Source organism: Salmo trutta, chromosome 13 (assembly GCF_901001165.1).
Source record: "Salmo trutta chromosome 13, fSalTru1.1, whole genome shotgun sequence".
Classification (NCBI taxonomy): Eukaryota; Metazoa; Chordata; class Actinopteri; order Salmoniformes; family Salmonidae; genus Salmo; species Salmo trutta.
In genome coordinates, this window is record NC_042969.1 from 53311143 (window position 1) to 53326695 (window position 15553).

The window sequence follows — 15553 nt, forward strand, 5'->3', positions numbered from 1 at the left end:
GACATAGCTATGCTGCTCTTATTTCTCAAGTCTTGACATACACAGTCCTTGATCGATATGCCTGGAGATTAAACAGTGGAGTTACCACTTCACAGGGCTCCCCCCAACCCACCTCTGACCCGTGCTAAGGGTGAATGATGGCTATTGAAACAAAGCTCAGTCTTTCATTCATCCCCATGAGGAAAAACAAACCAAGAACCAACAGTAGGCTAAGCTAGCAGGGTCGTTAACCGTAATTGACTCGGGGGCCCCTTCTCTCCCATACATCCCAATCAGCGTTGGAGCCCCAGAGCATTGCTGGAACATGCAGCTGCAATCCATCACTTAACGAAGCGCACTGCAAAAACAACAGCAGAGACAGCTTATCAGAGAATCACCCAGTGTCCTCCCAGAAGTGTGCTGAGATGAATAATGGCTGTCAGAGATAATGGTGGTCACACACAAAGCATGTTTCCTGGTAGAGAGCTATAAACAGAATACAAGGGAATAGGTTGAATGGATAGATAATGATCTCATTGATAAAGAGAGGGAGTTACTCATATTACTCAGAATACCTGTGCCAGCTTTTGCTAGTTGGGAGTGTTATGACAACAATTGTGTGCTGGCAAAACAAGGAAGGTTCATGGATTAATTAGTAACTTCTTTACCATGAGGGGTGGAGGGCCAACTTCACAATAAATATCATTCCTTAGCAATACACTGAGGTATCCCTGTATGCCCAAGAATGTGAGGGTGGAAAGTCACCCAACTGGTTGACATTGAACCCTGCCATTTGTCCATTGTAACCCTGAACGAGTTTGTTGCTGGTATGTTGGGTCTAGTGTGGGCGGTCATGTGGGATTGGAGAGATAGGTTTGATGTGTAAACAGTCACATTACCTTTGTGTGGTCAAGTGTGCGTGAGAATATGAACAAACATCGAAACAATACGTTGCGAAACAAACAGTGTGATTCTGGCACAGTTAATATTCAATGAATTACGATTTGTTTAGTAAGACAGTAAAGATTCAAGTATTCGTGTCTTTTGACCTCTGAATATCCTTAATCCAGGGTCATTCTCTGATCAATTTAAAATATAAAATACTTCACATAAATATTTGGTCTTTCCAATTTGTTTTGCTTTGAAAATGAATACTGAAGACCCGTCGCTGTACCTTTTAAAGGGGCAATCTGCAGTTACTACATACATTTTTGGAATGTTTAATTAATGATAAAGCTTAAACCCATTGATTCTTGAAGAGTTTAACCTTTTACCAAAACAGTGAATTGTGAAAATGTTTTGTTATGGTTTCAACTGCGTGAGCGACATCATTTTCCAATTGTATAGTGTTTCGTGCATTTCTGAGCGCCCAGCGCAGTCGACAGAGAGTGGGCGAGCCGTGTGCTAATTTGGTTCAATTCCCTGCAGAGTGGTTTTAAGCTTCACAAGTATTTCAGTGCTACTGGTGGAGGCACCTCTGTATCACAAACCTTATTGATTCCTCTACATACGTGTAATTTTGAAATACGCTCTGTATTTGCAGTTTAAAGGCCATTCCACTTGCGCACGGGATCTAGACAAGTAACCTTCACTGAAAAAAATGATTCCCAGAACGGTAAGATAATGCTTTCATTATGAATTGCAGTGATAGTGTTTATTAATGGTCTAAATTACATTGGCTGGCAACTTTGTAGTCTGCATTGATAGATGCACTTTTGCGCATAAATTATCTAAAATAGATATATTTTTAAAGTGGTTTAGCGCAGTGTGAGGCACATGAGCCACTTGCTAATAATTGTGCATAATTTGCCCAATTATTGTGCAACGTGATTATCATTCAGTGACTTCAGGCGTCCAGGCTTATGCAATGTTATTTAACATCAGACTTGCGCCTGGAGACGTATATTCGGCTTAATAAAAAAAAATGTATTCATCATTATCACAGTAACAATTGAATAGAAATAGTAGACAATATTATTATTATTTGTTGTTGTAGTAGTAGCTGTAGTGGTAGTAGTAAGCCGAGTGCTATTTATATGATTATTATCCTATTATGTAGAGTAGACTTTATATTTATATGTTATACTTTATAGTTTATGCTATCCCCGCAAAATCTACGCGGAGAGCAAAAAAATTCAAGCCCCTTGGGAGCTGCCATAGAGGTAAATTAGAAGTGCCCATCCAAGAAGGCTCAAGGTCAAATCACGTTATATCTACAGTAACTTTGATTGGACTGACTTTCAAAATCTTAGCTAGCAAGCTAGCAGTTATCATCATGAATCAAGTCGACAATCTACTGGCAAATTCTTTTCAACCCTTGTCATAAGAAGTCAAATGATTGATAAAACGTATCGGTGCTCATCGGCCTTTGGACATAAACATTGCACAAAGAGTTGGAAATCGCAAATTCAACAATGGAAGGAGGGAATCAGGAATCAGTGGCTAACTGCAAGCATTGCAAAGCAATCACTAGCTTGCTATTCAGTGAAGTGGATGTGTGGTCCAAGTCTGGGTTTAAGGGTCTTTTTTACAAGCTTGGACGGATAAACATTCAACATTGGCCATGCTGTCAATCCAGCATGACTTCTGCCGCTTTCAAAACAACTGGAAACTCAAAACTGGGAAATCTCAGACCTCAGTCAAGACAACTGGGAATACGTTTTGAAAGGTCATCCATCTCAGAATTCCAAGTCGGGATCTCTAGAGCTCCGACCTGAAGGTCTCTAACTTCATGATTTGACCTTGTTTTTTTCAAGTTCCCAGTTGTCTTGAAAGCACCATAAATCCAGAGAATGCCAGACTTTGACAAAGTTTGATGACAAAATGTGCCCACAAAGGAACGCAGCTCCACCTTCCTGTTCAAGTGAGCACAGCACAACAAGGTGAGTCCAAAAATGTCTTGTATGCTGCTGCATAAATTATGTAATATGCCAGGGATGTGTGTATACCATCGCTAAAAAAGTAATACTAAGTGTAGCTTGTGTAGTAAGCTGTTAGTAGCCATTTCCCCCTCATACTTTAGCCTACTGTTCTGACTTGGTGGTGCACATGTAGCCTATAGTCTGTTATAGAGAAATGTAATCTTTGAATATTGTAAGAGCTTTCATTGTATGCTTATATGCCCCCTTTATTTATCCTACGGTTCTGACTTGGTGTACAGGGAGAATACTGTAAGAATGGCCCATGTTCTGAATTTTGTCGCTGTACATTTCAAAAGGGCTGAACAAATAGTTATATTGACTACGTCCGTCCTGGCTCGCTCCTTAATGTCTTAATCGAAATTGCCTCTAATCTGCTCGTAGTCCCTTTATGCCATAGTTTGTGACCGACCGCCTTGATCCGGTCTTACGTAGCAACATTTGAAATTGTGTTTTTTACATTGGATAAAAGCAGACACAGAGCTACAAAATGGTATATCATACACTGCATTTTAGGAACAATAATTCTGCTTTGAAAGTTGATCAACTTTTAACCTCACTTTTGAGAAAATGGCCTTTGAATGTTTTGGTGCCTACTGGAGAGCTCTTCTTTGTCTACACCCATTAAGCATCATTCACACCCTCTTAAGCTTTAGTCCCACCCAACTCTTTAAGGGTTGATCCGAGCATTAAAATTGCTACGTCTATCAACAGTTGTCGCAGTTACATTCTAACAACAACAACAGTCAAACACCCAAGCTAACTGGCTAACTGGCTAACATTGGCTAGTTTGCTAGCTACTTCCAGACACAAATGAGAAAATGGCTCACTGACCATTTTACTCCCCTAGCAGCTGGTTAGGCTGTTTTTATGTTATCCAGAGCGTTGGTGACTGCAACTGTGCTGCTGGCAACAATTAAAACATTTTTGCCAACGTTTACTGACACGACACTGGCCATATTCAACAGGCGTTCATAAATTCATCAGTTATTCTGCGCTCTGGCACACTCAGACGAGATTTCTCTGTAATCGGAGTAGATAGCCAGAGCGAATTTACCAGCTACGTCTATCAACAGTTGTCGCAGTGACATTCTATTGAAATGGTTACTTGCATAGTGGAGTCTTTTGTTAAGAAGTGTAGTTAGCTAGCTAGCCAGGTAAACAATGAACCATAATCCCAACTCATGACGTTACTACCCTGCATGAATCTGCAGGTAGCTAACCAACCAGGTTCAATGTTAGCTAGCTAACATTAGGCTATATCTAGCAAAGCAAATGGCTCTGAGATACAAATAATAAGATCAGACACGTAACGTTAGCTAGCGAGCCAGACAGTCAGCTAATGTTAGCTAGCTAGCTAACAGTACACTTTAACTTGAAATGAAAACGACTTTCTGTCAAAATTAGAAATGGGTAATATCTGAAAATGTAGCTAGCTAGACTGTCTTACTCATATACATAATGGATGGACGCCTATCCCTGTCACGGATGCCATGGTTGCCCTTAGTTTGAAACAGGTGTTTCATCCATCTCCTTAGCTATCATACTCTAATTCCACTGATTTCAAAACTCAGTCCTACAGAAAGTGGAGCAACACTTATGCAGTTCTACTACGTGATACATAAAAAAGCCGCGTTAGACAGGATTACCTACACATACTGACCAGCTCCAAACTCATCTCTCGGCATTTCCATTTCTCATTATCTCAGCCAATCATGGCTAGCATGGCTAGCGGAAAGGTTGCTGGCTTTTTCGGTGGCTAAACCAACTAGGCTCGTAATTTAACAATTTTATTTGTATATACAGATGGCATACAAGTCTGTTATTAAGGCACATGGAAGTTCACATGTTCCAGAAGGCATTTCTGCCAAAAAACGCATTTTGATTAAAAAAAACTTTCCATTCAAATGGCTCTGCTGTGAAGTAGTGACCCGCGACATACGCCTAGTTTCCTGAAACAAGTCACATTTGTTTAAGCAAGTCAGCCATATCAGCTATGTTTGTTTAAAAGGCAGTAAATGAGGCTGAATGAACTGTTTCGCTGCCAGACAAGGCTTCGCTGATAGCCAGGTGTAGCAGTGGTAAGGTTTTGAGACTGCTGTTGGGACTCTGCTGTTGTGACAGCTTTATGTAGGCCCTAACAGTTTGTGGGCACCGTTTGTCACTGTTATAGTCCAATTAATGTATTATTCAGTGTTGTGTTGTGTAGTGGCTTTGCTGGCATGCATCTAAAAAAAATGTGAGTTTGCCCCACGAAGATTTACATGTTAAAATCACAACTGATGATCACTAGGATTTATGTTTAGAGATGTTAGTTCGGAGTAAAGTGTCCGTACAGTACTGAGAGCTGATAGGCACTCACAGATTTGGCTGAATGATAATACTGATGGACTGTTACATGTGTTTCTCTTCGCCCTCTGCTCTCCACCCTCCTGTTAGTGGTAGGGGCTTATGCAAACAAAAACCTTGGCTTCCATTGTCACGCAGTAAAAAATGATGAACAGTACTGTTCATAATTTTTTTTAGACCAGTGCTGTTTCCTAAACATCATCCCCAAACACAATCACCTCACTACCGTTGCCTTCTACTGGGAAAGCATGCAAGCAAGATGATAGTTCTTTTACTTTTTGAACATGTGAGAAGAAAGCACTGGGTAACAGTTCAGCATGGCTTATTGCTTCTTCTTTCGTACCAGGTGCTGTCAGAAAGTTACATGCAGTGCATGTACACATATTTGGTACTTGAACATCCAGATGTATTCATATTCACAGAGATTCACCACAGATACACATCAGCTTAGCAACTCACACGCACATATACAGAGTCTCTCTCTCTTTCTCTCTCTGTCTCCCTGAGAGACGTGATCACGGAGGCCAGCTGTAGTAACAGTCCCGTTACGTAAAATGAGAGCTCTTTCTGTCGGGGGTGTCAGTGTTAATTGGGCTAGCACCTAATGGCTCTGTGTGCTCCTCTGTTAGAGACACAGACAGTTGTGTCGTGTGTCTGTCAATGCACTGGCCCACGCACCTGACACCACTCAGAATGACAGGGTTGTGACATCAGGCCCTCCAAGGATGTGGTGCTAATGGGTTCAGTAATCACTGTTTAGAGCAAAGGAATTTTATACCAGCAGGGGTGTCTGGTTGCTGGGATATGCCACAGCTCCTATACTTTACAAGGAGTCCAGGAGTACATTGCTGTAATGCTTTGGTTGGCTTGGTAAACATCAGTGGCTTGCAATTTGTTTAAAGAGAATTTGCCGCAATACGTGCAGACGGACACAGAATGGATGTCGTGAGCAAGTCAAACAGTGTTATCTGAAGTACAAAGTAAAGTGTGTGTGGGCATTGCCCTATGGCACCTGAATGAAATAGATTACTGCCTTATTGTGTCCTGACCTATTTGTGCTAACAGTGAGCCAAAAGCCCAATATGTCTTATTTGATTTAATGGATTGTATTAAAATATGTGCATGTAAAATCTAGGAAGATTGGTCAATGCTTGATCAAGGTGTTCTACTTTTGAAGATTAGAAAATGTATCTGTTTCTTGAATGTTATCAATGATCTTCCAAACATGTTTTTTAGGATTTGTTTGTGATTTTCCATAATGGATAGTGTTTATGTACCGATATCAAGATGGGGAATTTCCTTTTTATCGGTTTGCTGTCTTGAAAATATAAGTAAACAACACAAACATCTTGTAGGTTGTTAATTGGTTACTTTCCTAATTTCAATTACACGTGCAGTATAACTTTCCATTCAGTCATACCCATGATCTGATCAAGCACTCAGATTTAAAAAATCTCATTTGGTCAAAGAGGTCAGCATGAATGGGCAGAAGTCTATGGAGTCCCTAAGTTGTACAGAAAGTTGATCATGGCAGGATAAAGGCCAGTAACGCCAACTTTCAGTCAGACAAGCATACATAAAGCATCTATGACCATCTTATGAGACACCACCCGGCATAGACAACAAGAAAACAACCTGACAACAGACAACAACAAAAAACAGAAAAGTTGCTTAAAACATCCTATCCTGTCATTCACTATGGGACGTTCGCGTCTCGATTTGAAGGGAATACCTTAACTGGTATGTTATTGTTGCAGGTCTTTCTGTTGGCACTTCTACAGTACATGGGAACCCCACGAACAGTTCTCCCCTCATTTCCTTCCCCCTCTAACTTAGGTAGACTTCTAAATTGCCTGAGGGGTTTAATTTGTTTCTAATCCTCCTCTATGGGGATGTGCCAAGGCATAGCCCCGCTGCAGCTGGGCTGAAGATAGACAGCGCATAGAGCTTTTCTTATCTGCGTCGTGTAGAGAGGGAATCTATGAGGTATTAGTGCAAATATGATATCTGAATCTCTTGACCATTTTAAGGACGATATTGGGATGTGAAGCTACTCGCAAAGGTCCAGAAGTCCAACCTTGGGTTTATTCTTATAAGCTACAGAGTTCTCATGAATGTACTGGGGCTTTTACAACCTATTTTCTTGTCGCACCAATTGTTGATGTTAGATTCTTCTTTGATGAGTCTTTGGTCTTGACAGAGTAGGTGAAGTCCTATTTGTTCTGTTTACATTAAGTAGGCTATTGCATTTATAAGGAAACATTTCTTCTCATGTTTACTCAGTCCTCCATATTTCACCTTTGAACTTACTGACCTATGATTTTGACAGCCTAAGTTACTTCCAGGGAATGTCTGCTTAGTGATTGATTAACTGTCTTGCCAAGTCATGGCTGTCATGTCATGTGTTTAATTACTAATTAAAAGGACTAAGGCGCCACTTATGAGGAAATGGGGAAAATGTGCCTATCATCAAGCATTCAAGACAGAGAAAAATAAACTGGGGAATTTAATGACGCCTTCCCCTTTTATTTGGCAATGTGGTCGCCTCATGATTTATCAGGGAAAGATCGTAACCTATCTGTTATGAGATGTCAGACATGGCTATTGTTTGTTTAGCATTATTGTGTGTGTGTGTGTGTGTGTGTGTGTGTGTGTGTGTGTGTGTGCGCATACATTTAATTTGTATAGCGCTTTTAATTACAGAGTTATCTCAAAGCTCTACTGAGGATATTTTTTACAATTATATAATAAAAATAACATTTAGAATCAAGGCAAGTTAAATAGCGATAGTGGGCTAGGTGCTAAATACATTTTAGATTGGGACAAGGACTATCAAAAGTACATAGGCACGGGAGCAGAAGGCTCGGTCCCCCATAGTTCGGAGATGTGACTTGGGGACTTGAAGCCTTATGGGAGTGGCGGGAGTGGAGAGTGCGAGGTGGCTCGCTGATGTAGATGAGTTCGTTGGTTTAGGTGGGGCTCAATCCATCAAGGCTTTAAATACTAGCATGAGGATTTTATAGTCGATCCTGTAGTTGACCGGTAGCCAGTGGAGTTGGACCAGGATTGGGGTGATGTGGTCTGATTAGGGCTGTTGCGGTGAACATATTACCGCCACACAGGTGGTCACGAGTCATGAATGCAGTCAAATTCCACGTGACCGTTTAATCACTGTAATTAGGCTTCTCCAAGCTCTGATGCTCCTGGCAGTCATTAGTAGCCTACCAAACGTTCTAATTACCTGGTACTCAGCACTCTATTGTCCCACTAATCACTCTGACATCAATGTAAATTGCAAAAATCTAATCAAACACTTCATGAGAGCCCATGAGCTCATGTGGCGCAACATTTCTATAGGCTATGCAATTTCAGGAGAAAACAGAGTGATGGGCTCTATTAAAAAGAGGAGGATCCCATCAGCTTTCTATAGGCTAGGCCTACTATATTTATTTCTCACCTCCCTAATATTGAGCACATTGCTTCCCTTTAAAACAGTAGTATAGCCTATCTAGCTGGTATGAAAATTAACCACGGGAAAAGCGTCCTCCATGCATTGATGACATGTATTTTTTCCCGCTGCCCCTGTTTCGATACAGGTGCATGATAATGGTCCATTCTAAATCAAAACAAATTTCACACATATATTATTTAGTATATGTAACGACAAGATTAAATCAAGAATAGTTTGATGGGTGAAAATATTAGCCTATCACTTGTGAATGATATATTATCACTTGATGCCCAGCATAAAGCAGGAAACAATGTCTTTTTTTTGCCACTTTTTCGAATCATAGTCACACACCTCATGTAGCCTAGCCCATAGGCCTATAGGTTTTGATAAGGTTTGTATCACAACTAAAGTGGTCAAATAACTTAAAATTAAGCACATTAATCTGCTTTACAAGGGGTGTAGAGCCTAACTGGCATACATAAGCCGCGCGTGTGTTTCAAGTTTGGGAAAGATAATTTTCACCATAAAAATGCACCTTTAGCCTCCCGAGTGGCGCAGCAGTCTAAGGCACTGCATTGCGGTGCTTGAGGCATCACTACAGGCCCGGGTTCGATCCCAGGCTGTGTCACAGCCGGCCGAAACCGGGAGACCCATGAGGCGGTGCACAATTGGCCCAGCGTCGTCCGGGTTCGGGGAGGGGTTGGCTGGCTGGAATTTTCTTGTCCCATGGCACTCTAGTGACTACTTGTGGCGGGCCGGGCGCCTGCAAGCTGACTCCGGTCACCAGCTGGACAGTGTTTCCTCCACACATTGGTGCGGCTGGCTTATGGGTTAAGCAAGCAGTGCGGCCGTGTTTTTTTCGGGGGATGCATGGCTCTCGACCTTCGCCTCTCCTGAGTCCGTAGGGGAGATTCAGCGATGGGCCAAGGCTGTAACTACCAATTGGATATCACGAAAAAGGGGTACAAGTTCCAAAAGAATAATGCACCTTGTGGCGAATTCCTGCATGGAGCCTTCACCGTGCGCTGCCACTTTAAGAGCGCATCAGCAGTCAGAAAGGAGGAAATAAAGATGGCTCTTCCGGCTCTCTGGGAGGTAACTCTCGGTTGGCGCAGCAGTTTGATTGGGGTGTGCAATGCTGCAGAAGTCTTCTCTATTTTCAGCATGCTGAGTTTGTAAAGTGTTTAACTCGATCATCGGTATTACCTCTCTAGATCGGGGTTGTTATCTTTTGGGAACGCACCAGTTATTGATCGCATGGATAAGTAGCAACGTTGTTGCGAAGCTTTGACATACAAACAAACCATCAGACGGACAGACAGTGCAACTACAAGCCTGAAGTCAACAGCTAAGACCACACTCTCTCTCTATCTTCCCTCTATCGTTCCAGTGCTTTACACTGCAGCAGACTTTCTATTTTTTCAATGCACTTCGCTTTGATGTTCAGTGTCGCTGGACTATTATTGCCAGAAGTATTTGGGTTTACATTGTAGTTAAAAGGGAGGTTGCTTGCAAGTTTATGGTGTATTGCTATTTGAACTGTATTAATGTGGGGTGATACTATTGACATGTGGCCAAGAAGATGTTGGACATTTTAAGGCCTTTGTTTTGTCTATGAACACCCCCCCCCCCCATTCATACCCTCTGCACTCCTCCACTGGGAGGTAATACAGATTATTGCAAATCCTCTAATGTTGATGACTGTGTTCTTTCTTGTAAATTTGTTTCTATGAAGTTGCCGTTAAATTGCTCTGCCATTCTTATTGTATGAGTTATTATTGGTTGGGTTACCCCTGTGCTGTGATGTTTGTTTTATATGGTGTGTCTTATCTTTTCTCTTCACTGGCTATCTGGTAAACAGGCTACACTCTAGGCAGTCTCTTCTGCTGATGTGTGTGGGTCTGGTAGTGGTACTCTCTCTATCCTACTCTTTTCCTTTCGGCAGGGTTAATACCTGCCTGGCACAGGTATTTTTACCCCCTCTAACAATACCGCTACAACCTTTATAATAAAAGCATTACATGCATAATCGCATTTGCGGCCACTTTTGATGATGATGTTTTCCCCGCTAATGGAACATTTGCGCTTATAGCCTACTGCCATGTGTACATTGCTGCGCTTATAATGTGAAGAAATAGCTTAATACTTTATCAACATTGAAAGCTAAACGTGTTGATCTGTTGTGTCAGCCACATTGCGTAAAACCTTTTTTTTATGGTAGTGTTTGTATTAATTTGGGATCTGTCGCATCCCACAACTCTCCCAGACTATGTTTGGAATATTTATTTCTCACACAGAATAGAATAGGTCAACTTTTATACTATGGGGATAGTAGATTGACATAGGATAGTGCTTTTCCTGTTCGTTAGGCCTACTCATCTTGTTGGCTGACGAAAAGTAAATGTGGACAGTTCTTCCAATATCTTCAATATGCACCTTGGAATTTGTTAAAGAAATGCGCAGTTGCATCCTCAATGTGTCTGTCTTTACTTGTAGCCTGTGAGAAAGAACTGATCACGTGATGGAGAGCCATTTGAGTGACAGGTGCTTCGGACCGTGCAGCACTCAGGGAGAAGGGCACAACGCAGCTCTCCGGGCCAAGGGCACAACGGCCACTGGCCGCAAAAGGCATGGATTTTTTTTACGGTGCATTACGGCCACACAAAGGGGATGCCGCTGTGAAATTCGAGGGATTATCAAGTGATTGTCAAATTGTGAATGAGAGACTGATGAAGTGTGTACAGCCTGCGCAAGAAACAAAGCAGAGATCATGCCTTTCAAGAGCCTTTTTTCAAGTCATCATTAGAGTCGCATCATGCAGCGTTACAAAGTATTAAAAATCAAAACATATAATCCAACATTTATAGAACAACTAAAGTTACATTAATAACTCTAAATTAAGCATATAGGAGTACCTATTTCTTTGTTAATCACTCAACAAAGAATAGCCGCATGTGCGCACTTCCCTCAAATCGTTTGGAGAAAATATCCTTTCTATTTTATTCAGCTTTGTTCAATTGTATTCTTCAAACTATCAAATAAAATAATGCCAAGGAATTCTAAGCAAATCTTGTCTGCTAAATTAACTCGTGTAGCCCACAGCCATATGGCATAGCCACATCAGGGTATGCTATTCTGTTTTTCTGAAATAGACTATTTAAACCTGTCTTGAATAAATCATGGTTTATTGTGGAGGTGTAGGTTATATTACATGGATTTATTGGACTTTTTTAAATGTAGATGTTCCAAAGGTCTGCATCAGTGGCTTGTAGGCCAGGAGATACTAAATGTGTTTGTTAATTAACGCTCAATCACCGTGAGACCCACAGTTATTTGCTTGACAATCACTGTCTGATGACATTTCGTGCCCTGGGTCTGACTTTTTGGTCCTGGTCAGGACATTGGCAGCACTCTTCTGGATTAGTTGAGTCCTCTGGAGTGATTTGGCTTGGAGGCCCCCAAACAGCGTATTGCCGTAGTCAAGCCGAGAGAAGATGAAGGTGTGGATGAGTTTCTCTGCATCTGGCTGGGAGAGTGATGGTATGACCAGGGCAAAAAAACATGTTTTACATTTTGTTTTATGTCGACATTGAAGGACAGAGAAGGATCAAACTTGACTCCTCAGCTGAAGATGACAGAGGACAAGTGGATGGCCTGGCCGCTGATGGTAGGGCAGATGTTTCCAGCACTGGTGACCTGCTTGGGTGTCCCAATAAGCATAGCCTCAGTCTTGCTACTGTTCAACTGGAGGAAGTTCTGACTTATCCCCAGTGGAGGCTGCTGAGGGCAGGACGGCTCATAATAATGTCTGGAACGGAGCAAATGGATTGGCATCAAACACAGGGTAAGCATGTGTTTAATGTATTTGATTCCACTCATTCATTTCCAGCAGTTACCTCAAGTCCGTCCTCCCCTATTAAGGTGCCACTAACCTCCTGTGATCCATACCCATGCGTGTGTGTGCTTTTGTATGGGTGCCCACATAGCCGCCTGTGCGTGTGTGTGTCTACAGTATGTGCGTGGGTGCTTAGCAGCCTACCATTTGGGTGTGCACAGGACGTACATGAGATGTAAGGAGAGTTGCATCTTTAGCCATCTTTGTATACATTCTCTTGGAATGTTATCAGCCCTGATGAACTTCTTGTGGAGACGTGTTTTATAAAAGCAGACAGAGGAATCTGTATATCATAGTCCAGTTCTCTGTGGCCTACAACCTCTGTCGTGCAATCCTGTGTCATTGAAATTGTAATTTAACCAGCCTTTTCTCTTTGGCATTGGGATGTCTTATGATTTATCAGGAAAATAATGTAAAGTAGCCTCAATCTATTATGTATGCACAGACACAATGATCTCATAATTAGAGCCAGGAGTTTTGGGGCACTTTTTGAGGCACTATGTTTTTACTGGTAATTCCAGCATTGTCCACTAGTGTTGCTGGTTGTGCGTGTACAGTATGTTCGGTAGGGGGGATTGCCTAAGCCAGGGGCTCTGCAAACCTTAATCACACAAAGTATTCCCTGACAAATAATAGGCTATTTGTAGATCAGTGATTCTACACTTCACTTTGCTCAAGCTGATCCTCTCCAACAGACTCAGAAGTTGTATCTAAAATCTAGGTCATGTTTGGGCAGTTTAAAAATATATAGAGATTTTTTTTATTATAAGTATTATTATTATTATCTTTATTTAACTAGGCAAGTCAGTTAAGAATAAATTCTTATTTTCAATGACGGCCTAGGAACAGTGGGTTAACTACCTTGTTCAGGGGCAGAACGACAGATTTTTACCTTTAGGGATTCGATCTTGCAACCTTTCGGTTACTAGTCCAATGCTCTAACCACGAGACTACCTGCCGCCCAGAGTTAAAGAGGAGAGTCAATGAAACCAACCATGGAAGTACATTGGAGCGAATTCAGGGGGGTAGCCCCGACCGGTACTCAAACCGATGTCCAGTAACTGTCAAGCCAACACCTTAACCATTACAGAACATTTCCTAGGATTTCCTACTAGCAGCAACACTAGTGGACAATGCTGGGAATACCAGTAATAGCATAATGCCTCAAAAGTGCCCCCAAACTTTTTTATGAGATGTCAGACACTGTGTTTTATCATTATTGTGTGCCTGTGTGGGTGTGTGCTTGCGTGGGTATGCTGGCTTGCGTGCCTGTGCATATCTGCATGCATGTCTTTGCCCATTTCTGTGTACTTTGCCATATAGTATACCGGTATGTGTGTGTAAACATGTGGAAATTACAGCTTTCTCTCTGAAGTAAAAATCACAGTGGTTACTATGTGGACCCCCCATCCCTCCCTCCCCTCCTCTACACAACAACATGATTGAAGATGGATGTCACACAAGGAGAAGGGCCAAAGGGTCCACAGCTTCCTGTAACTTTCCTCTGCTCATCAGAGCTCTGATCTGCCTCAGAGATACTACAACAGCAGGAATTCAACAACAATTCCTCTCCTCTTCCCTTGTAAGCTATAGTACTGAATCTGACCCCAGCTTCTGAGTTTGAATGTCTGAATTTTAAAAGGCATTAATTATTCTTATCTCTGTAGCTTACGCCATTTTTTAAATATGCTGCTTGCGTGTCAAAGTGCTAAAGCATGGAGAACGTTTATTTTTTCCCTGCTGACTGTGTCTACAGTAGTGGCGACCCCGTCATTCGGGGCAGGTTTTTGAGCCCCACCTGTTTAGCTAAAAAGATATATACAGTACCAGTCAAAAGTTTGGACACCTACTCATTCAAGGGTTTTTCTTTATTTTTTACTATTTTCTACATTGTAGAATAATAGTTAAGACATCACAACTATGAAATAACACATATGTAATCATGTAGTAACCAAAAAAGTGTTAAACAAATCAAAATATATTTTCTATTTTAGATTCTTCAAAGTAGCCACCCTTTGCCTTGATGATAGCGTTGCAAACTCTTGGCATTCTCTCAACCAGCTTCTCGAGGAATGCTTTTCCAAACATCTTGAAGGAGTTCCCACATATGCTAAGCACTTGTTTGCTGCTTTTCCTTCAACTCTGCGGTCCAACTCATCCCAAACCATCTCATTTCGGATGTGGTCGTGTGATTGTGGAGGCCAGGTCATCTGATGCAGCACTCCATCACTCTCATTGGTCAAATAGCCCTTACACAGCCCGGAGGTGTGTTTTGGGTCATTGTCCTGTTGAAAAACAAATTAAAGTCCCACTAAGCACAAACTAGATTGGATGGCATATTGCTGCAGAATGCTGTGGTAGCCATGCTGGTTAAGTGTGTCTTGAATTCTAAATAAATCACAGACAGCGTCACCAGTAAGGCACCCCCACACCTCCTCCTCCATGCTTCATGGTGGGAACCACACATATGGAGATCATCCGTTCACCTACTCTGCGTCTCACAAAGACACACTGGTTGGAACCAAAAATCTCAAATTTGGACTCATCAGACCAAAGGACAGATTTCCACTGGTCTAATGTCCATTGCTTGTGTTTCTTGGCCCAAGCAAGTCTCTTCTTCTTATTGGTGTCCTTTAATAGTGATTTCTTTGCAGCAATTCGACCATGAAGGTCTGATTCACGCAGTCTTCTCTGAACAGTTGATGTTGATGTCTGTTATTTGAACTCTTGAAAGCATTTATTTGGACTGCAACTTCTGAGGCTGGTAACTCTAATGAACTTATCTTCTGCAGCAGAGGTAACTCTGGGTCTTCCTTTCCTGTGTCGGTCCTCATAAGAGCCAGTTTCATCATAACGCTTGATGATTTTTGTGACTGCACTTGAAGAAAGTTCTTGAAATTTTCCGCATTGACTGACCTGGTATATAGAAGAGAGCCCATCTTCTATATACCACCTCTACCT

General features: G+C 41.8%; 1 protein-coding gene across 4 annotated transcripts in view; it reads left to right on the forward strand.

Moving 5' to 3' along the window:
* The first annotated feature begins 1038 nt into the window (after nucleotides 1-1038).
* Nucleotides 1039-15553, forward strand: part of LOC115206008 (glucagon receptor) — a 37625-nt gene continuing 23110 nt past the window's right edge. Inside the window, exon 1 of one of the 4 annotated variants that reach the window (XM_029772514.1) lies at nucleotides 1039-1594. The gene's annotated coding sequence lies outside the window, so the exon portion shown is untranslated. Of the gene's footprint in view, nucleotides 1595-2774; nucleotides 2862-12198; nucleotides 12542-15553 lie in introns of those variants that run through there. The other 3 variants (XM_029772518.1, XM_029772515.1, XM_029772517.1) reach the window with 3 other exon arrangements.